Here is a 24,359-nt window from a genome sequence, read left to right on the forward strand (position 1 = left end):
TCTGGGGCCTGAGTTACAGCTGCAGGTTTGATCCGGGACTGCATTATTCTGCATCTAATCCTCACGCCTTGACAGCCAGGGAAGGGTCCGTTGTTCTCCCAAGCTAGGCATTGTCCTCTGGTCACCCAGGCTCAGGTGGAGGCCAAGGTTCCTGGGCCCAAGCCCTGAGCCCTCCAGTACAGGCAGGACACTTGCCATCAGAGAGTTCAACCCACATTGGCTCTGAAAATAGCCATACAATCTCTTCTTTAATCCTATGAAGGAGGGGATGCTGGAATCTCATTTCACAGATCAGCAAACTGAGGCACAAAGAGGTCACCTTCTAGCCAACAAGCTGACTCTAAGCCTCTGCACCACAGAACTATTTCCCCAAGGGCACCAATTGTGCCTGTGGGTGTTCACTGCAGCATTGCTTGTAATAGCCCAAAATCGGAAAGAAAAAGAAAAAAGAAAAAAAAGAAAGACTATCAATAGGTCACAGAGTAAATTGATACAGAATCCAATGAAATTCTGGTTCTTGACAGAGCAAGCCACTCTATGGGTCTTGCGTGCAAAGCTATCCAAGAGATACTGGCACATGGAAGAAGCTAAATGCAAAACAATATGTACGGTGCGTGCCTGGAGCACTTACAGTATATGTAAATATGCGAGTTTGTGTACACACAGAAAAGTCTGGCAATGTAGATTCCATGCTATTCCCTCCATAAAGATTCTTTTCAAGACCCATGTTACCCCACAGGCTATCGGGCTGCATCTGGAAGCTGCCATTCACCCATCTGGGTGTCAGATGTTCACTTCTGATCCAGAGGAGGAAGCTCAGCTGTCCAGGCCCCCAAATCCCACCTGCATGCAAGGTCTGACCCACGGAGACCTGGGTACCTTCCCCAAGGACTAGGGCAACCAGCTCAGGCCTCCTGGCCCCTTACTTCTTAGACTAGTTCTAGGGAGGGGTTCCTGACTCAGGCAGTGCAGCCTCAGGCAAAAAATGGGGACAGACCAGAGCAGGAGGCTTGAGAAAGGGAGAAAAGGAAGGCAAGACCAAGAGGATCAGGGACATGCCCAAAGGCAGCACCTGCCAGCTGCTTTCAGAGCCAAGTCATTTCCGGTTCCAGCTGTCTAGGCTGGGCCCCACTTCTCCCCACAATTCCTACCATACAAGGGAGTTCCCACAGGAATTCCCAGGATGGGGAACAAACTACCTGCCCCCACTGCAGGGATCAATAAAAGGCAGCTTCCTCTCCATTTAGCATTCATCTTTTCTGAGCATCAGTATTGATTAAAGCCTTTTTTGTATCCCTGAGGGCTACAGGCAATTTTCAGACTCATCTCTGCCTCCCAGGGACAGGAGGCCCAGAAGAGAATACGGAACCAATCTGCATGGGAGAGTCAGCTGTGAACAAAGGGCCAGCCTGGGCCAGCCCTGGCAGCAGCATAGCTTAGAAGCCCATGGAGCAAGGGCTGCTCAGGAGACGGCCCTGTCCAGCCTCTGCCTAGACATGTCTCACTGTCACTTCCTCTACAGCATCACCTTCGTCCACCATGAGCCACGATTGCCTCTCACTGAAGACAGCAATGCTCTCCACTCTGGTTTCCTCCTATCCACTCTCCTCCCTGTACCCAGAGGGATCTTTCTATATGCAATGTCACCTGGTCACTCTCTAGCTTAAACCCTCTAGGGCTCCCCACTACCCTGGAGACAGAATTCACTCCTTGTAGTTCAGCCAGCCCTCTGGTCTCCAGTGCTCTGCACCATCTGATGATCTCTGCTTCCTACACAGACTTTATCACCTTACCCCTACACACATGCACATACACACACATATGCTTGTGCGTGCAAACGTGCACACATGCAAACACACTCAAACCATTCACATATGCACACGCATACATAATCACAGCTGAACACAGTCCCTCTCCTGGATACATGAGTGTATGCAGTGTATAAACATACTTCCTGCTCCCAGGGAGCCCCCAGAAGCCCTAGGAACTCAGACTTCGTCATGTCACCAGCAGCACCGACGGACTATATCATATCCTGGACTGATCACAGAATTGACCTCACATGTGAGACTCTCAGTTTCTCTCCTCTTCACAGACTAACACAGGCTGAGGGAAGGGGACACCGAAAAACTGAAGGACAATTGCCTTGGAGAGATGTAGGGATCCACAGTCTACTGTGTGACCAAGAAACGAAGCTTCACCAAACTAAGCGACTGAGACTACAGGGCGTTCGTTACTGTGGCATAACTAGCCTGAACTATTACATACAGCCACCTAAGTGGTGCTCCCTCCTAGAAGCATCCAGAATTGTCGTATTTCCCATTCCCTCCACAAATAAATAAATAAATAAATAAAAGTGTAAAATAACCTCTCTGACACTCGCCACCCCACATTGCCTCCATTAACACCCTCAGCACACTACGCTAGGGCTGCTATTCATGCATCTGTGCCTTCCACTAGACAGCACTAAGCCATGAACTCATGAAGGGTATAGCTGTGGTCCTACTGGATCTAGATCCTACTGTAAGGCCCAGCAGAGAGTCGGGGTTCCATTCATGATGATTAAACAAATGCATTAAGAATTTGAACTAGAGCTGGGCTTTGGACAACAAGCAGGCATCAGATAGGAAAACAAAGCAAGGAGAGCATTGCAGACAGGGACATGGGAGAATCAAAGGCACAGAGGCAGAAAGGAGCCCAAAGGAGGCAGGTGCTGGCAGACAGTGAGAGGTCCTCCCTGGCTGAGTGGGACGTAGCAAGAGGCAAGCATGGGCAATTCAGGGCAAACTGTCCCATTGGTGTATTACTGAGCACGAGTTCATTGTGACACTCGGTGCCTACCCCTGCTCCAGGCTAATCCCTGTGACCTGATCCCCAGCATAAAAGCCCAGGTCCCAGCTAAAACACACATCTGCAAACACGCAGCCATGTACACACTCACAGGCACACATTGTGCACTCACACACACATGCTGGCAGGTCATAGGTTGAGACCAGAGGAGCACAGGCTAGGCTTAGCCTCATGGGGTGGCATCTCATTGTCTCCCACTAGGCCTTGGCTCTTCAAAGATGACATCTTTTTTTTCCAGATCCTATGTGTGTCCTTTGCTGGGAGGGGGACAGTGGGCTGAGACGGTCTTTGCTTGCTCACTAGGCTTCTTTGTGAGTTGAAATGTACTTTTTTTTTTTCCTTTTTCCTAATTAACTCCCTGCCACCCTGCTTGCAGTAAAGCCTGATTTATTTCTGCCTTTCTGCATTCAAGGGACGGGCTATTTAATCTCAGCTGCGTGGACTCCAGCACACCGTCTCAATGAAATGCAGATCCCTCATCCTGTTAGCATCCTGCCAGCACTCTTCCATCTTTCTGCTGTCCACAGGCTCGGCCAGCCTGGGTTGCTGCTGCTGTAAATCACACAGTCTCTCTTTTATAATAATACCCTGTGCCCTTTGGTCACACCTGTCAGTATGGCAGGGACTCCTCCAAGCCACAGTTGGCTGTTCATTTCTATGGGCTAGGCCTTAGGCAGGGCCTACTGACTAAGCCACAGGGAAGCAGGAAATTGGGCCCAGGGGCCCACCCAGCCAGCCCCTTGTGACTGACCCTCTGGATGCTATGCCCACATACCCTCGGTCAAGCCAAGAGGTCACCTGCAGACAGCCCCCCATACATGCCTTTCAGGGTTGTCCTTTCCTGGGGACACACTCAGTCTATTCGCAGGGAAGGCCAGAATGCCAAGAATGAGCTAAAGCTGTGTGATGAGCTGATAAATCTCATGTGGCAAAAACTAAAAGGAGTCAAGATGAAAAAAGATAAATGATTTTTCTAATTCCATATGTCATGAATCTGACTCCTGCTGTTACCCAGTTTAGACCCTTTACATCAGTCAGCTTTGCTGCATAACAAACAGCCACAGAAACCTCAGCAACATAATACGTATTTCTTGTAACCTGCTGACCTAGACTGGGTTCCATGGCTTGGTTCCAAGCCATAAGTGGGGTTCAGGCCCATGGTCCAGCAGGCTGCCAAGGGATATTCTTCTCATAGTGGAAGAGACCAGCACAGGACAAGGCAGCCAGCAAGTACATTTCAGGTCTATGCCCACATTATATCTGCCCACAGACCATTGACCAAAGCAAGTATCTTGGCAGAGCCCAAAGTTGAAGTGTACAATAATAATTGTGAGCAACAATATCTTCTACCACGCTTGCATGATGTACGCAAATCCAAGAATTTGGTGTTCTAATTCTCATCAAAGCATAAACTTGCTCACTGAGTTTATGACAGTTGAGACCAGACATGATCAACTTTGCAGGAAGAAGTTCCTGACTTCTCTCTCCTGAGTCCATTGCTTCAGTCAGGCTTCTTGCACAGCTTGAGGTCATTCCAATGCAGCCTGTAAGAAGCATCTCTCAGCCTGAATCTTCCCTGCTTTATCTTTCCATTTAATCCAAGGCATTCCCTGAAAACCTCACTGTGCCAGCTCTCCACTGGCAATACATAACCAGATCTCCCCGTGGTCATAGCCTAATGAGGGAGAGGAATGAGCCTGATTTCCATACAGGAACAAAATTAGCTCTGGAATAAAGACGAAGGTCCTGTGTCTTGTGTACTTGCGGATGGGGCGAAGAAGTCCATGGAAGCAGGTAGGAAGGAAGGGACCTTTGGGCTAGGTATCAGAGACTGAGTAGAAGCCTGACAGAGAGGCGGGGAAGGGACCACCAAGGCACATTCTGGGAGAGTAGGAACAGGCCTGAAGCACAAACAACCTTGATGGCAAAAATTTTGTGTTTGTCTGTTTCAAAAATTGTGTGCAGGGCAGGACAATTTTGACCAAAGCGTGCTGTTACCATGGCACCCAGCATTACATTTGGCATCTGTGAACATCCTCCTCTGACTGCAAACAGATGGATGAACTTCTTTTCCAGAAGAATGAGCGAATGAACTCTATTTCATGGTGACAATTACCCAGGTGTTTTTTGACAAGTCATAAGTTGGGTCCTCCAGATGCATTTTTTGCTAACTCCAGATACAATCTTTATAACCCAAATGCCTATCTATCTATCCACATTCAGCCACCCTATTCTAGGTATAGGACTCAGAGCAAGTTCCACCCTGAGTTCCCACACATGTGGAACAAGGAGATTGCATTAAACCAGTGGCATTTTTCAAACTTGCGCACTTGCAGCCCAATTGTAGTGGTCTACTTTGCTAAGACACTCTGCTCCACGTACTGAGACCACATGGGAGGCCTCGATTCAATTCCTGGCCCAATCTATAGGCTGGGTACTGTGGCATGCACCCAGCAACCCAGGAAGCCAAAGCAGGAGGATCAAGAGCTCAAGACTGACCCAAGCAACGGACTCTTTAAAAAAACCCAGGTACGGTAGTACTTATCTGTAGTCCCAGCTGGGAGGCTGAGGCAGGAGAATCATGGCACAGTAAGTCCCTGTCTTAAAAAGCAAGCAAACAAAAAAAACCTAAACAGGCATTAAGAATCACGGGGAATGCTTATAAAATGTGTATCTGTGTACTCCATCCCCAGATTTCAGATTCTGCAGGTCTGGGCTTGGGACTGAATATCTGCATGTCTAACAAGCTCTCAGGTGAGGCTGCTGGCCCTCAGATCACATTTTGAGTAGCTCTGTACTCCAACTCCAGACCTCTTCTTGCTTGGATATTCTCCAAACCCTGACCTAGAGAGAAGATTCTTCCACCTTATCCTAGGGCATCAAGCCAGCTGGATCAGGCAGAAATAGTGGGAATGCCAGAGGGAACTTGGGCAGCATTCCCGGGGCTTGTTGGTGGCCTGAGACCAGGGTCTGGCCAAGCCAGGGGTACGGTTTGCTTTAAGCTGCTCTACCCACTGAAAGTACAGTGAGTTGGTAGACAAGACCAAAATCCTAAGTATGGCCCTCAGGCTCTTGCCACTTTTCAGTCCTCAGCTCAGACCAGGACTCCTACCCTTGGCTTGCTCCTGATAGCATACCCTTTGAAACACATACCCTGTCCCCTTCTCCCTGCTTAACATCTCAGTGGTCAGTTACTGCACCAGGGAGTCTTCCCTGACCCCAGGCCTGTAGTCAGTGCGCCGATGCATGCGTCACATCAGACTGTACGGAGTCCCTGTGGCAGTAACACCACAGTACTGTGGCAACCATGGAGCTGCACCCTCAGCTCTCCTTTCAGGAGTCAAATGCCACAGGAGTTTGGTGAGCTAATAGACCCTGGCAACAACCCTGGGGCCTGGCCTTTGCTGCCTTACCCAGACAACCAGAGCTCCCCGATGGCCAGGCTAAGAAGTGCTCAGAGCTGCCTTACAGGCTGAGGTTTCTTCTGCCTAAAGCTTCTTCTTTCCATCTCTCCTTCCATGGGAACCAGACCCGTATCATGGTCTGAAGGTGTTCACTGCTCACCTGTACAATCTCCCCTTATATCTCGTGCAGTTGCTCTGCATTCTTGCCAGTAGTTGGGATTACCCATTCTTTAATTTAATCATTCTAACTATCGATACTGATTATTTTGTCCTGATGACCAATGTGCTATCTAAATATTGTTTCTGGTGAAGTGTCTTTTCCTATCTTTTGTCCTTTTTTTATTGGGTTATTTGTTTTATTGAGTTTTCAAAGCACTTTATATTCGGGACACAAGTCCTTTGTCATATGTGTTTTGCTGCGGCTTCATTTTAAGGCCCATCTCCCTCGAATGTGCTCCATGTATCTCAAAGTCACTTATTGTCATTTATTTGTAAAACCAGTTCGTACCACTCAGTAAGCCAGGTCAGAGCCCTGAAGCCAGGGACTCCAGGAGTCCGAAGGAGGCAGCCTGGGAGCATTTTGCAAACTTGGGAAAAGTGAGAGCTGGTAGGTGAGGAGGTGCTAGCCAAAGAAAGGTGGATGACAAGGAGTGTCAGGAACAGGGGAAGGAGAGAACATTCTAGACCTGCTCTATCCAATATGGCAACCATGAGCCAAGGTGGCTACTGAATACTAGAAATGTGGCTCGCGAGACTGAGAAATCGAATATTTCATTTTATTTCATTTTCATTTGAAAACTCATATATGATTCAGTTCCTGGGAAACTTTAAGTAGGTTAAAAACAACTTGAGTTTTTTTAATTTACTTTTTCCAACTGTTTTTGTGTGAAATTTTAATACAGATCAAATATTTTTTTTTAAAAAGCCAGCATCTGACTTGAGATGTGTCATACATGTAAAATATACCCCAGATTCCAAAAACTTAATGCAAAAAGAACTTCAGCTATCTCATTAACAATTGTATATTAATTACATGTGGAAAAGACAATATCGTGGACATACTGGGTTAAATAAACTATGTTTTGTTTTTTCTATTTTGAGAAAGAGATTTTTGCTATAGGGTGCATGCACTTGCCAGAGAGACAGACAAAAAGAATGCAAGAAATTACTCCCAAAAGGGAGTGGCCATGCCACAATCCCTTCTCTTCCATTCTCCTTTCTAGAGCTTAGGTGCACATGTACACACTCCCGGCATGAGTTTCAAGCCTCTGGGTCTGGGACTCTAGCCACCAGGTCCGGTACTCAAACTGCTATATACCATGTAGAAGTTTAGCCATGTAACCGCTACACCATCTGTTGGTCCCAAATAAAATGTTATTAAAATTCATTCCATCTGTTTCTTGTTTATTTTGTTAACAAGGCTATGAGAACATCTTGAGGGGCTCAAGTGATTGCATTTGTGGCTCGCGTTGTATCTCTAACAATTGGCAGCCCGGCGCAGACAGTGGGCACAATATGCACAACTCACTGTCAGCCCATGCTAACCAGCCTGGCCACACCTGAAGTGTCCTGCAGGGCCTGGGTGGGTCCTCAACTGTAGGGACACAGCCCAGAGGCCATCCAGGCAAATAAGACATGTCAGAGTTTAGGGTGGCCATCCTGGCATTCACCTGAAGCAGTCATGTACACTCCAGGATGGAGATTTGGAACGGGAAGCCTGATGGATTTCTGCTTCTGGTGAGAGAGGGGTCTTGAACCTCCTCCAGCAGACCACCCCTAGGTAAGGTGCCACCAGCCTGTAAGAGGCTCAGCTCAGCAGCCAGATGGGAGACTCCTGACCTGAGAGGCCCAAGGTAAGCACCACAGTGTGGGGAGGGCAGAGGCCCACAGGCTACAGTGCCCCCAACATCTGGCCCTTTTCTTTTTTTAACTTTCCATCATTGTACATCTCCATTACACACAAAGCAGTGTTTCGAAGTATACATGTAGTGCCTGACAATCGAATCAAGAATATCATCCTATACATCAAGAGAGAATTTTATGTTCTTTTGTCTGTTGAGTGTTTCTTCCCTTTGCCCATCCCATGCACCCTAGCTCTGGTTCTGATGGGTGCAGGGTGGACCAAGGAGGGCAGTCTCTGAATCTCCCACAGTCCCCAGAGGGGCATGAGAATATGTAAAGCACAAAGTTAGTGAGGGACACCTAGAAGGCTGACATGGAGGAAATACCCTCCTCATACCTTGGGACAATGGCCAGGGGGATGAGACATGACAATGTCTCTCCCAGAAAGGCAGTATGAGTGGGTGAGCAGGGGCTGCCCCAATGTGGTAATTCTGTACAGCCCCCTGGAGCACAGCATGCACTCCAGGCCCAAAGAAGGGCAAAGAACACTCAGAATCATTGGAGTTTAAGTGACCAAGTTTACCTGGAATTGGCCAAGATGAAACAGCAATTAGTTCACATTAATAGAAAAATACTGTCCTGGTTTTGCCTCACCTGAGTACCTGGAATGAGAAATGTATACCTACTAGCTGTGTGATGTGACCACATCCTTCCCACACAGTCAGGAAGCTTCCAGAACTCAGCTATAAAGACTGAAGGCAGGAACAACCGACTCAGCCTCAGTGTGACATTGAAGGGAACCCTGAAGCATGCACCTGAACTAAAACTGGCACAGAGAGCAGGCAGATCAAGCCAGAGTGGTGCAGGAGGCTGAATCTGCTCCGTGACCTACTGAGCATTCCTGTAGAAGGGGCAGCCTAGGATAAGGGTGGCTGACATTTGATGAATAGCCTTGCCCAGCCAGCCTTTCACAGATGGCCAAGACCAGGGCTGGTGTGCAGGAGAAGTGGGCAGTGGCAGGGCTAGTGGCTGATGGAAAGGATGACTCAGGCCTCAGCCCCAGCATCCCCTTTCCGGACACTGTTTCTCACCTACATCTGCCCAGAGCCAGAGAAGGGACACTGGTCCTTAACCCACGATGGTGGTCACACCTGTCTTGTTCTGGGTAAGAAAATCCAGGTGCTAATGAGAACAAATGGCAGCCTCAAAAACTCATTCCTGGTTCTCAGATGAGAGTTCCCCAGCCCCCTACACCATAATTAAGCAGAGCCCATCAATGGGTTTCCTTGTGTGACATTAGCGACACCTGGTGGCCACATGTAGAAATTTCAAGCCATGTTCTCCAGGAAGTCAGAAACAGCCTACCCAGCCCCACTCCTCTCGGCAAAGTTGGACCTCCCAGTGAGCTTAGCAGTGGCTCAGCATGGTGCTCAAAGAGCTGGCGGCAGCAAGGAGGTGTCGATACAGAGACCACATCTCCTAGTCAAAAGGAATTTCACTCATTCATTCATTTGTTCCCCCAAATATTCACTAAGTACCCACTGCCTGCTGAGCACTGGGGATGAAGAGATGACCAAAACTTCGGGAGTTCACACCTTAATGGGAGAGTCAGGTAACAAACATGCAAATAATATAATTTCACAATGTGTTAATATAACCCGAAATTTTTCTCAGCACCTTCCGTAAACCGTATCTCAGCTTCATTTTCCAACACTCACCTTAACACAAGCCCTGAGTCCCAACCTTAAGGAACTCCCAGCAAGACCTGATCTGCAGGTGCCATCCAGACCTCAGGGCCTTTTCACATGCTATCGTCTCTCGCTACAGTGCCTTCCCTACCCTGACTCTTAACAAATCCCACTTCTCCATTACGACTAAACTCAAGGGTCACCTCTTCTAAGAAGCCTTCTTGATACTCCATGGGCAGAATTGGTACCTTCTCTGCCCATATTAGTCATGATATTCATATGAACTCATAGAAGGTCAGAATGGAGCAACTCTGAGCAGTGGATTTGGAGTCAGGAAGACCTTGGGTTCTAAGCCTGACTCTGCTGCCTCCTACTGTGTGGCCTTGGGCATATTTCTTCACCTTGCTTGACCCTGATTTCTTCAGCAGAGAAAAATGGGAATCAGAACAGGACTTATAACAGGACCAGTCTCCTAGTTGCAAAATTTAAACTCTGTAATGTCAGAAAGTGCTCAGCCTTCAAGTAAAAGCCAACAGCTGCTGTTATTGGTGTCATTGCTGTGCTGATGCTTCGGACCAGCACCCCTTGGCTGTCTGGCTCCCCCTCTAGGATGTGAGGGCCTAGTCCTATTGAGTGGGCCCTTGCCTGTTGCCCAGAATTGATGTCTAGGGTTCCAAGCTGGATGCAGAATGGCACTGAGCAACCCCCACCAGCAACAACAGGGGAAGAGGCGACTAACGTGCTACCCCACAGTCTCCCCACTTCCATAGCGGCCAGCTCAGCAGGAGACTGTGGAGAAAGCCCCGGGAGAAAGGAGGCATCATGGGCCAGGTCCAGGGGGAGAGTGGCTGTGGTCCTGAGAGCTCACCCTCACCCCCTCCTTGGAAGATGACCACAAAGAAGCTGCCTTAGATAGAGGCAGTGGCGGCCAGAGACAGGCCATGTGACACCAGGCAAGCAAAAACACTTGTTTCTCCTCCGCTGCCGCCTCCTCTCCCTCTGCCGCCTCCCCTACCCTCAGAAGAGAGGGAGAAGGACGAAGGGCAGTCAGCTCCCCACCTCCCTCCCAGGGCTCTTAGGGCAAAGCCTGCTGCTCTACCAGAGGGGGGACAAGATGAGCGTGAAATTGGATTTGAGATAGAAGTTTTCGACTCAACCAAACCGGCCTTTTTATTGCCCAAAAGCACCCGAGCCGTGGCAAAGGACAGGAAGCAGAGATTGGAAAGGGCAAGGCTGAGGGAGTGAGTCACCAGTAGAGAGAAAATGGCCTGTTTCCTGTATGTCCCCACCAGGGTCAGAGGCTCCGGCAAACATCCATGCTTGTCCCCTGCAGCTGGAGGGGGTCTCTGCACCAGCCAGCATCCCTAGGACTGGCTATTCCCTCTGCAGGACTCTTCGAACCCCAGACATCATCCCACAGAGAGATCTCTTTCCCCAGACCCACCCTAGCCCAGGCTCTCAGGAGACACCGGCCTGGAGCTTGGAAGACCTCGTGCTTGGTGTGATGCTCTGCAACTGTAATACTTTCTGAAAGAGACCTCATGTTTTCATTTTGCCGTGTTTTCTATCAGCTCTAGGGCTCCTGTACATTCACACTCCAGGGGTACTGTCTAGGTACAGGGGTCCTGGGCACCTTCTGAGGGAGTTCCTGACCCCAGGAAGATAGCAATCTTCCCCCAACCCCACTGCCAGGAAGCCTTGGTCCCTGCAGACCATCAGGAAGGGGGCTCCCAGCAGCCAGTGTGCACTGCTCCTGTCCACCCATGGGAGGAAAGTGGGGTGCACTTTTCGGACAGTCACATGGGATGAAGAGGCCAAAGCAAGGAGGGAGACAGCCCCAGAACAGGACAATGATAAGCGAAAGCCTTCCCATGTGCCTCCCCTGCTCCAAGTTCCTTACATGCATTAACCCATCGAATTTCACACAAGTTCTAGGCTCAATTGGTGCATCTTCTTTTAGAGAACAGGAGGAATGGAGTAGTAAATACCTTATCCAAGACCACATAGCTCATAAGTGGCAGAGCTAGGGTATAGCCAGGTACACTTGGCACCCTGGGTGTTTTTCACACATTATCTCGAATCTTTCCAATAACTCCATAGTAGTTTCAGTACTAACCAAGTATTTTGAATGTCTTCAGGGTATGGGGTAGGATTGTACTTCATGGCTGCTTGGTTGGGAGAGGGGCTACTAGTACCATATTAGTTTGGGGGTTCTCCAGAGAAATCAATCCAAAAGGAGATTTTCTATGTCTTCAAAGAGCTCATGAAAAAATGCACATTATATAAAAACTATGCATGGGTTCCAAGTTCTTTTGCCTCAAAATGAAGTCATACTTTAATTCCATTTTTCCATGAACTTGCTGAAGTTACCTCATCTATAATGAATAAGTTATAGATTATTTATATTTGTAATATAATATAGAATGTAGTAAATATTATGTAAATTACATTATATATATTCATAAAGATATTTATTTTTAAAAATATGCTCCCATGTTTGTGGGGTTACAAATCTGACATCGGTAGGGTAGCTTCACAGGCAGGAAGTGTAGGCAGGAGTCGATGCGGCCACCTCCAGTCTCAAGGCAGACTTTCTTCTCTCCAGGAAGTCTCTGTCTTTGCTCTTGGGAGCTTTCAACTGATTAGATGAGACCCACCCACATTATTGAGGACTCTCTCCTTTACTTAAAGTCACCTGATCATAACTGTTAGCCACATTTATAAAACACAGCGACACCTAGATTTCTGTTTGGAAAGTAACTGGGTAGGATGGCTGGGCAAGTTGCCTCATAAAACTGTCACAAGCTTTATCCAATAAGCTGGGTGTAGAACTGGCATGTCACTTCTAGGTTTTCCCCTCATTTGTCACTGCAAAACCTCCCGAGACCTTCCAGAAAGAAATTTCCTCTGCTCAGTGATCAGCAATGTTCAAGAAAGCAGCTGCTGGGTCAGCCTCGATCCTGGAGTAAGGATTGCCCAAACCAGAAATAATTCTTGATCACGAGAAGCCACAAAGGGTTGTTCATGACCACAACATGACCTAACTTCTTACTGACACAACTTCCACACAGCAGAGAAGTCTAGTCACTCAGAACATGGGCCTAGGACCCATCTGTGCAGATATGAATTCTGGCTCTACCTGCTGGGTTGTGTGATGTTAAGCAAATGACTTATCTCACTGTGTCTCACATGTCCTCCTCTGTAAAGTGGGAGCAATAACAGCTTTTCTTACAGCACAACAGGGTTGAGATCAAAATGCAATGAGATAACACATGTAAAGTCTTAAAAAGAGTACAAAATAAGCTCTAAAAAGGTTAATTATATTACTATTATTATCTTCATGTTACACAAGATAAAACTGACACTCAGCAATGTTACATCTCTTGCTCAACATCATGCACCAAAGAAGTGGCAAAATCAGAATGTGAATCCCAGTCTTTGGGTCTTACCTGACACCTCAGGCTCCCTTCCCAACATCGTGTGTCTCCCAGCCAAGCCCCTTCATGCGACTGAGAACAAGGTCACCCTCTCTTCCCCCTCCTGCCTCCCATAAGCCCACTCACTCCAAAGTGCGTCGGCCCTGGCCAGAGGGTTCTCTTGCTTGGGATCTGACTGGTCCCTCACTGAGAAGATGGCCCCTCCCCAAGTCTTCTCCCAGGCATTCCCTCTTCGAAGCTAGACTCAAACATTACTTTCTCAGGAAGCTTTCTTGACCCCAAATTCTCCCCCAACCTACCAATCGAACTAGGTCCAGCTCTGTGGTCATCTGCCTAGGGCCCCATGCTTATCATTGCTACATTTGTCATACCGAAAACTGTAGTGGGAGCCTGTGTTTAATGTCTGTCTTCCCAACTTTATGCATGAGGCAGGATCTGTGTGTGTGTTTGTGTCTGCATCTGTGTAGACAGGGCAGGGGCTCCTGTGCTTGCATGTAGTATCAACTCAGTCACTGTTTGTTGATAGATGTGTGGAAGGGAGGACAGCTGGAAGGATGGGGTGGGAGTGAATGAAGGGGTAGATCAATGAAGGAGTGGATGGACAGGTGGATGGACAAATAGATGAGTGGGTGACAGTCATAGTCTCCTGGGGCTTTGAGAGCGTTGTCAGAGGGTTCTCTTTTTAGGTTTTGTTACTTTCAGAAGTGGGCAAGGGGACTCTCCAGGGTGCTGCCAGCCACAGTTGGGAAGGGAAAATCAGTTGTCTTGTTGGCTTATTATCCTACCCTAAGTCAGCATGTTTTTAAGGAAGAGTTGGTCGTGGGACCCAGGCCTCATGTTCTGAAGCACTTCCCTATTCAAACTCAGGTTCTTCCTCATGCCCCAACCCCAGGAGGAAAACACAAATAGGAACTAGCAGTCAGCAGTTATGAGAACAAGTCAGTAGACTGAGACAGCTGGGTGACTTTCTACCTCAGGCACAGATCAAGGTTCAGGCACCACGGGTTGGTATGAGCTATCGTTTCATTCTGGGTGGCAACGCATAGAGCCTTCCCTGACATTTCCTATTAGGGGCAGGCTGGGGCCTGGCGTTGCTCCTTGGGAACGCTCAAGAAATAGCAAGGCAGTTCACAAGGACCACACAAATGCAAGGTGAGCAGAGAAACCTGATTTTGGACTTGATTTAGCTTCACAGAATTCTCCCTAAACCCAGTCTTCACGTGGCATACAATTTAAGGTATATTTTTCAAGTATTTTCAGGAAAGTAGACTTAACAAAAGGTAAGAGGGAATAGATAACTTACAAAGCTGAGGTATATAGCCAAAGCTTTCTCCTCATGAAAAAAAAATAACCTTAATTATCTTTTAAAATCCATGTGAATATCTATCTATTAAGTACACTTTTACTTGTAAGCAATGGTAAGAAAAAATCTGACTGAACACCAGCCCCATGGCCTAGTGGTTAAATGAGCCAAATCCAACATGGCTGTCCACATAGTTTGAACTTGGCCCTGGTGGTTTTAAAAGATGTTAGGGGATGGGACCAGCAGTTATCATAATGGCTATGTCTCTGGACTCCCATGTAGCCAAACGCAGTTCAAGTCCCAGACCCAGTGGTTTAAACTCACGCCGGGCGCATGTGCGTGCATGCCCAAGATCCCAAGAGGAGAATGGAGGAGAAGGGATTGCGGCATGGCCATCCCCCCTGGGGGGGGTGATTTCTCACTTTCTGTCTCTCTGTCTCTGTCTGTCTGGCGAGCACATGCGCCCTATAGCAAAAACTTCTCCAAAAGAAAAGATGTTAGGGGACCCAGCAGGTGGTGTGGTGGTTGAGGCACTGGATTCCCATATGCCCAACACTGGTTTGAGTCTCAGGCCCAGCCGCTTAAAAAAATCACACTGGACACATATGAGTGTATGCCCAAAATTCCAAGAGGACAATGGAGAAGGGATTGCAGCAGCCATTCTCTCTGGGGGTTGATTTCTCACATTCTCTCTGTCTCCCTCTGTTGCTCTGTCTGTCTCTCTCTGGTGAGTGCACACATCCTATGACAAAAAAGAAAGAAAGAAGAAGGAAGGAAGGAAGGAAGGAAGGAAGGAAGGAAGGAAGGAAGGAAGGAAGGAAGGAAGGAAGGAAGGAAGGAAGGAAGGAAGGAAGGAAGGAAGGAAGGAAGGAAGGAAGGAAGGAAGGAAAGAAAGAAAGAAAGAAAGAAAGAAAGAGAGAAAGAAAGAAAGAGAGAGAAAAAGAAAAGGAAAAGGAAAGATAAAAAGAAAAACACACCAGGCATGTGTGCATTCATGTCCAAAATCCTGAGAGGAGAATGGAGGAGATGCTGTGGCCATCCTCCCTGGGGGATGATTCTCTCTTTCTATCTCTCTGTCTCTTTCTGTCTCCCTACTTAGCACACATACCCTATAGCAAAAATTTCTCTCTAAAAAAAATACACAGGGAACCAGCAGTTAGCGTAATGGCTATGTCACTGGACTCTCACGTAGTCGACCGCGGTTCGTGTCCCGGACCCGGTGGCTTAAAACTCACGCCGGGCGCGTGTGCGTGCGTGCCCAAGAGCCCGAGAGGAGAATGGAGGAGAAGGGATTGCGGCGTGACCATCCCCCCTGGGGGGTGATTTCTCGCTTTCTGTCTCTATGTCTCTCTCTGCCTGTCTGGCGAGCGCACGCGCCCTACAGTGAAAATCTCTCCAAAAAAAAAAAACACACAGACCCACACACACACATATATGTGTATATATATACATATATATATATATGTACAAAGCCCAAGTTTTTAAAAAAAAGGTATCATCTCTTGTGACTTACAAGTCCCAGAGCAATGTGGTGGGCAGCCCAAAGGCAGCCCCATGAACCACACCTCCAGGCACCCACGTCCTTATGAGGTCCTCTGCCCCTAAGTGTTGTAGGACTGTGGCAGGCTTCAAACCAACAGACTGAAGCAAAGGTGACAGGATGTACACGATAACAGGTACATGATCGTGTTACCCAAGATTGTGACAACTGTCTTGCTGAGAGACTCCCTCCCTTGATGGCTGTAAAGAAGCACGTTGCCTTGTTATGAGCTGCCTGAAGGGGCTGAAGGCAGCCTTTCACTGACAGCCCATAAGGAACTGAGGCCCACAGTCCAGCAGCTCACAAGGAACTGAATGCTGCGAACAATCATGTGAACTTGAAAGCAGATCCTTTCTCAGTCAAGCTCAGAGAAGAGCCCAACCCCGATCAAGACTTCAGCTGCAATCTTGCAGAGAACCTGGCTAGGCCATGCCCAAACGTCTGACCTATAGAAACAATTAGTTTAAAAATGTGTGTGTGTGTGTCTGTGTGTGTGTGTGTGTGTGTGTGTGGTTAGCTTTGCCAGAGGGTGCATGTGCTCACAGGAGGGCTAGAGAAAGAGAGCTAGAGAGGGAAAATGAGAAAGAACCCCTCAGAGGGCATAGTCACACCATAATCCCTCCTCCTCCATTTTCCCTCCTTTTGGGATTTTGGGCACATATACATATACCTGGTTTCTGTCTTCAAGCTGCTGAGTCCAGGACTCAAACTACACAATCAGCCATGTGGGATCCAGCCACCTTAACCGCCACACCACTATTGTTGTTTCTCTGGAGAATCCCTAATAAAGTAGGTACTTATTTCAAAACCCCAGATTTCAGCTGTGCTCCTGCTCAGGCTGCAATACTTCCCAGAGTAAGTCAGGGGAAGAGAAAGGCCAGGGGGCAAGTGGTAGACTCCTGCCAGATGGGCTTGCCCCTTTCGAAGTTTCCTAGCAGCCCCTCGCAATAACTTGCCCCTACACAGCATTGGCTTCCCCATGCTGGAAGGTGGCTGGAAGGAAATGTTTCCTTGGACAATTTGTCCGCCTAGTAAAGTCAGGCTTTGACTAATAAGAGACATGGTTTGCTACTGAGGACTCAGCTGCCTGGAAGAATAGTCTGGCAGACAAGAGAAGGGCCAAGGCACCCAGTCGTCCCTCTTTCTTACCCTGCATCCTTACATTCCCATGGCCTTTTTCATGTAGTGGACAACATGCTGGCCTGGGACCCTGCAACTCAGGACATAGTTGTCCTAACTTGGTTGGGTGACCTTGGGCTGGATGCAGCACCTTGAGGCTTCAGTTTCTCTAACTGCGAAGTGATGGGAGCCCTTTCAACTCCACGATGCTAACTCGGAACTGGGATCCTTCTTAAGTCCTGGGCCTCCCTTCACTCATGTGAGATCAGGGATTACTTCCGGAGGGCATTCCTTCAGGTCAGGAGTGGATGGTCTGAGAGAGGCAGTTCCCTGCCAGCTGTGGAGAGGCTACCCATCTGGGTTGCCAGGGCATCTGGGTCTGAATATCCCCTGGGCCATCTCTTCCGTGTAAGCTTCAGGCATCAAAAGAGAAGTCCACTCCTGTGACCCTGTGCTGCTGTTGAAGGTGTGTCATTGTGCTTGGACTCTGAAAATTCATCCCAGACATGGTAGAGCTAAAGCAACTCGTCTTAGTGGTATTACAGTGGAGTCAGACAGGGGACACAGAATGGCAATAGTTTGAATGTTTGTCTCCTCCAAGCATGTTGAAAAGTAATTGCCATTATAACAGTATTAAAAGGTGGGATATTTAAGAGATGATTAGGCCAGGAGGGCTTTTTCCTCATAGGTAGGATTAATGCCATTAAAAGAGCGAGTTCAGCTCTCTTTTGCCTCTCTCTCTTTATCCCTCCAGCATGTAAGGATTTAGTAAGAAGGACCTCATCACCTTGATCTTGGGCTTCCTAGCCTCCAGAAAGGTAAGGAATATGCACTTTAATTCCATTTTTCCAGAAACTTTTTGAAGTCACCCCATTACTGGTATAAATTACTCCTCAGTTTTTTTGTTTGTTTTTTGAGATATTCTTATTTCTCCTATTTTCTTGGTAGATATTTCCACTGAGTTTACAATCCTAGGTTAGTGACTATTTTCTCTTGATGTTTTTAATGCATTATTCTCCACCGGACTTTCACTGTTGGCTCTGAGAAATCGGCTCTCGGCTTATGTGGTTCCTCTGAGGATTACACTAGTTCATATTTGCAAAGTACTCAGAACAATGCCTGAGATCTAGTGACTATTACGAATGTAGAAGCTATTATTACTTTCTCTCTGGCTGCTTTTAAGATTTCTGTCTTTGATGTCCTTCAGTTTTACTATGGTGTATCTTCAGCTGGATTTCTTTTTATTTATCAGGCTAAGCATTTCAAGTCATATGTCAGCTTAAAAGTCTCAGCTATTATCTCTTCAAATATTACCTCTTCCTTATCCTTTCTAACTCCTTCTGGAACTCTGGTTAGACAACGTTAGATATCCTTTTCCTCTCTTTCGTGTCTCTTATTCTCTTGTTTATTTTTGTTTTAGGTTCAGTGTAGTTTTTCATAATCATATTCCAGTTCAATCTTCTTCATCTGTGCTTTAAAAGACAACTTAATATATACATTAAGCTTCCATTTCAATTATTTTTCGATCTTAGTTGTACTAATTTTTTTGGAAAGTGGACAGAAAAGATGTATGCACTTTTTTTAAAAAAGAATTATTGACTTAATTTTATTTATTTATTTATTTATTTTAATTTGCTACAGGACACGCGTGCTTACCATAGAGAGACAAAAAGAGTGAGAGAGAGAGAGAGAAAGAAAGAGAATGAGAAAGGAAGTTGCCAGGTCTGGAACTCCAAATGTGGTTGGCCATGTGGAAGTCCAGCACCCCAGCCACGCCACCTGCTGGCCCACAGTTTATTCCCTTTTTCTTTCGTTCTTTCTTTTTTTGAGAGATTTTTGCTGTAGGGCGAGTGCACTCTCTAGAGAGACAGAGAGATAGGAAGTGAGAAATTCACCCTCACCCCGGGGGATGGACATGCCGCAATCTCTTTTCCTCCATTCTCCTCTGGGGACTTCCAGCACACATGCACATGTGCCCTGCGTGAATCTGAAGTCACCAGGTCTGGGACTCAAACTGCGGTCAACTACATGGGAGTCCAGCACCTTAACCGCTACATCACCTGCTGGTCCCAGTTTATTCACTTTTTAAAAGAGACAAGGGGCCAGATGTGGAGAGCTAGGAACTTTCCTTAGGTCTTGAGGAAAGGAGGGTCATGTCTGGGGAGTCAAGGCAGTCAGGATGTATGCTGGTCCCACACAACTCCTGGGTTGTATTGTTTTCTCTGGGTGTCATGTCAACCACTTCCAGTCGCCATATATATGGTTGGTTGTTGGTTTTGTCATCAGCCAATGACCAGTCTCGATCTCCATAGCTGAAGGTAGAAACTCAGAAAATAAAAGTCAGTGATTTCTAGCTATCCTGAGGGAAACTTTGGAGAGACCCAATAGAAGGCTCCATTAGTCTTTCATCCCTACACCCAGGTCAGACCACCAATTTGCACATGAGAACTGCTAAGGACTCCACTGCAGTATCCTCTGACTTTTCCCTGCCCAGGCGTTATTTTATTATTTTCACATCTACCGAGACAGTTTCATGTTTTCTTACTTCTGACTGATATTTTCAATACCTTTTTCATTTCTTTGGAAATGTTAAAAAATTTTATGATTCGTATTTGATCATTTCAGTATCTCAAATTGTTGTGGGTGTGATTCTCCTCTTTGTAGTTAGGGGTGGCTTTTACTCATGATGCCTCAATTTCTTGTGTGTTTAGTGATTTTTTTTTTAATGTGAACTTCTTTTTCTTGGAACTTAATCTGCTGGTAAATGATTGATATTATACTACTGATTTTACTAGTTCATCTTTTCACTAATGCATGGTCTTCTGTGGTCCTAAATTCATGTTGATCTCCTCTCAGGCTCCTTCCCTGCATGTTATTGTACTTATACAGATATAACTTTATTCTAACCAGACATTTCTCAGGTGTTTGTTTTGTTTTGTTTTAGGCGTTTGCCATAGGGCATGTGCGCTTCCTAAAAAGAGTGAGGACAAGTAAGAAATCATCCCCTGGGGGAATGACCAGTCCCTTCTTCCCCATTCTCAGCTCAGGATTTGGGGTATGCACACACACACACACACACACACACACACACACACACACACGGCATGATTTTCAAGCTGCCAGTTTTTTGGAGAGGTTTCTGCTACAGGGTATGTGTGCTCGCCAGAGAGACAGAGAGAGACAGAGAGACAGAAAGCAAGAAATCACCCACCAGGGGGCATGGCCACGCTGCAGTCCTTTCTCCTCCATTCTCCTCTCGGGATCTTGGGCACACACGCACACGTGCCCTGTGTGAGTTTAAGCCACCAGGTCCAGGACTTGAACCGTAGTCGACTACATGGGAGTTCAGCGACACAGCCATTACGCCAACTGCTGATCTTGAGGGTCCAGCATCTTAACCACCATGCCACCTGCTGGCCCCATCTCAGGTTTTTTATAATAGTATCATACAATGTGCTGTCCTTTTGATTTCTCATCTTGATGACATTATAATTATTCTGAATTTGCAGTACCTGATTCCCAAAGCTCCATGATGCTAGTAATAACAATGTTACAACTTACTGAGTGACTTTGGTCCTATGCTAGGGCCTTATATGTGTTAACTTATTTAATACTTTTCATGATCCTATTTAATCCTGATTTTACAGAAAAGGAAACTAAGTGTCAGAGATAGTAAGTGATTCATTCAAGGTCACACAGCTAGTAGTGGAGAGCCAAGTCTGAAAGCGCTCATGCTATTTTCCATCCCACACTACACAAGGGGTCTTCAACAAGTTTGTGGAAAATGTGAATTATGAAAATTATGCAGGGATTCAAAAATTTTTACACCAAAATAAATTCATACATTAATTCTATTTTCCACAAACTTTGTGAAGTGCCCTTTCATATGGAGAATGCACAGAATCAGGCTTGAAGTCTGGGTTCTACAATTTACTAACCATAATTTCCTGGCAAGTGGCATTAGCTACTTGGGATTCAGATTCTTCCATTACAATTATCTCTACCTTTTCTCCCTCCCAGTAGTCTAGAGAGAACAAATGAGATAATGTATGTGGATGCACTAAAATTTGTAACATGCCATATAAATCAAAGAGATAATTAAGAGATAGATTATTATTGAGTATGCAGATAAGTTTATTTCAAGCACTTTAGCCCCTTGACAAATATGAAGGCTATGTCCAGAGACCTTGTCAAAATCCCAAATTGGACACTGCTAACAACATATAATTTCTTCCATAAAACCTCATAATGTGTTACTAGAAAATGTAAGTGACCCTATAAAATATTTAATGATGATATAAACACAAGCATAAAGCTATTTATAAAGATATAAAGTTAGTTATAAATGTTGTCTGGAGCACTTGCTAAAAACACCTTTTCTTAGTTCCTTTTTACCGAATGAGGAACAAACTGGTCTGAATTGCAATCTCATCTTTGTTGGTTCAAAATTCCTTATTTTCTGTCTCAGAAACAATACTTTCTTAGGACTCTTCGCTCTCTCTTCACTTCTATCATACTAGTGATTGATTTTCTGTGGGAAACTAGTTTCACAAAGAAACAAGATTTTCTTTTTAATCATGTTTCAAGGATTATGAAGTAATAGATGATATGTTGGCTCATAAGTGGTGCAAATTCATGTCATGATAAAATGTTACATATCAGGTGCATTCAAGGTCCCGGGGGAGTTCATTTCTTTGAGCTAAATCCTTGAATATGATGATTCTACAGCAGAAACTAGAGATTCCTCTTGTCCCCATTCTGCTCAGTGATGTGAGCAATCTGGTTTCCTAACTAATATATCAGACTATTTTTTTTTCTATCTTCAGATTCCTCTCTGTAAGTCCCCAGTGCCTGCTGTGTTCATGATCAAGCCAAAAATACTTTTCCATCAGCCTGGCTGTGGCAGCTCACACAGCTAAGATGTTATGATTTGCAGGCTGGGAACTCTGACATGGGAGAGCTTGTCTTAATTCCTGGTACAACCTAAAGTCCCAGCAAGGTGGTACTCACATGTAATACCAGAAGGGAGGCCACGGCAGAAGGATTGTGAATGGCCTGAGGAACAAAGTCAGACCCTATGTTGAAACAAATTTTATATATCTGTATATGTATATGTGTGTGTGTGTGTGTGTGAATATATATATATGGCAGCAGATAGTGTAGTGGTAGTGGTTACATCGCTGGACTCCCAGGTGACCAATCACAATTCAAGTCCTGGACCTGGTGGCTTGAAAATCACACTGGGGGGGACCAGCAGTTAGCATAATGGCTATGTCACTGGACTCCCATGTAGTCAACCACAGTTTGAGTCCCAGATCTGGTGGCTTAAACTCACACCGGGCGCGTGTGCGTGCGTGCCCAAGATCCTGAGAAAAGAATGGAGGAGAAGGGATTGCGGTGTGGCCATCCCCCCCCCGGGGGGGGATTTCTCGCTTTCTGTCTCTCTGTCTCTCTCTAGCAAAAACCTCTCCAAAAAAGAAAAAAAAAAAAAAAGAAAATCACACTGGGTGTGCATGTGTGCATACATGCCAAACATCTCAGGAAGAGAATGAAGGAGAAGGGATTATTTATATTTATATTTATATTTATATTTATATTTAAATATATAGTTACTGGGACCAGCAGATGGCATAATGGTTATGTTGCTGAACTCCTAGGTAGTTGACCATGGTTCAAGTCCTGGACCTGGTGGCTTAAAACTCACACTGGATGTGTGTGTTAAGCTGGAGAGACAGAGAGTGAGAAATCAAACCCCGAGGGGATGGTCATGTCAAATCCCTTCTCCTCCATTTCTCCTCTTGGGATTATTGGGCACACATACACTCGCACCTGGTGTGAGTTTTAAGGCACCAAGTCTGGGACTCAAATCAGGGTCGACTACGTGAGAGTCCAACCATGTAACCATTACACCATTTGCTGATGCTGGTCAGTCTTTTCTCTGCTAGGTTTCATTGTATCCATTGAGAAGGGGGAATTTGGATACTCCTTAAGACCATAGTCCCCAAATCTGGTCAATCACCTGCAGATTTTACTGAATACCTGAACTCTTTCCAAGAGGTTCTGATTTAATAGATCTGGGACAATCAAGGATCTGTAATGAGATCAGCTGATATTTATCAAGAATCGATTTGGGGATAGGCCCTGTTTTGCAAGTTCACGTTCTCAGTTTACATCTTCACAACCATTTGAGGTAGTTACTGTTATCATCCCCATTTTACAGATGAGGAAATTGAAGACAAGAACAGTAAAGAGAAAAAGAAGGGAAAAAAGCTGCTTGAATCAGCATAGAGGGGCGAGCAGTTGGCGTAATGGCTATGTCGGGACTCCGATGTAGTAGACAGCAGTTCGAGTCCTGGACCCAGTGGCTTAAACTCAACACAGGGCGCATGCGCATGCGTGCCCAAGATCCCAGGAGAAGAATGGAGAAGGGATTGTGTCCTGGCCACATCCCCCCTAAGGGGGTGATTTCTCCTTTTCTGTCTCTTTCTCTCTTTCTGGCGAGTGCACGTGCCCTATAGCAAAAACCTCTCAAAAAAAATTGTCATGGAGCTAGTACAGTAAGTAACTAGTACATGTCGAGGGGAAATTCCAACTCAGACACAGCAACTCCAGGCCTCACTGTCTCAATCACTAAGCTATATAAGACGTTTTTACGGACCTTCTGGTGATTTCGATGATAGCCAGCCTTTAGAAAATCCGCCCAGGTAGTCCATGCCAACACTTAAAGGGTGCATTAAAAAAAAAAAAAAAAATGTGTGACCCAACCCCCTCCAGTCTTTCTGGAAGGAAAATGGTTAAGGAACAGGATCGTCCGAAGAAACAAGACAAAACGATGGACATCTTATGGGTATTTCCCAGTCCAGTCGGCGACACTCCTCATCTCATAGGCTGACCCAACCTGGGAACCAAGGCAGACTCTTTCTGTACACCTGGCACTTTTAGTCACGCCCCGTTCTGCAACACCCCAATCCCAGGCTCATTCATCTTGATTGACATGACCGCAGAGCAGTTATAATTGACTATGGTGTCCGGCCGCCCCGCCTACCAGGTGACCCCGCCTCCCTTTCATTCTGAAAGAAAGAACCTCGGCCTGGACGTCCAATGAAAAGCGCCACCATCCCAAGGAGTCCACCTCCTTCGGCACCGACCCCGCCCCAAGGGCGGGAAGGATGCCCG

Source organism: Tupaia chinensis, unplaced genomic scaffold, assembly GCF_000334495.1.
Source record: "Tupaia chinensis unplaced genomic scaffold, TupChi_1.0 Scaffold145208_1, whole genome shotgun sequence".
In the NCBI taxonomy this organism is placed as follows: domain Eukaryota; kingdom Metazoa; phylum Chordata; class Mammalia; order Scandentia; family Tupaiidae; genus Tupaia; species Tupaia belangeri.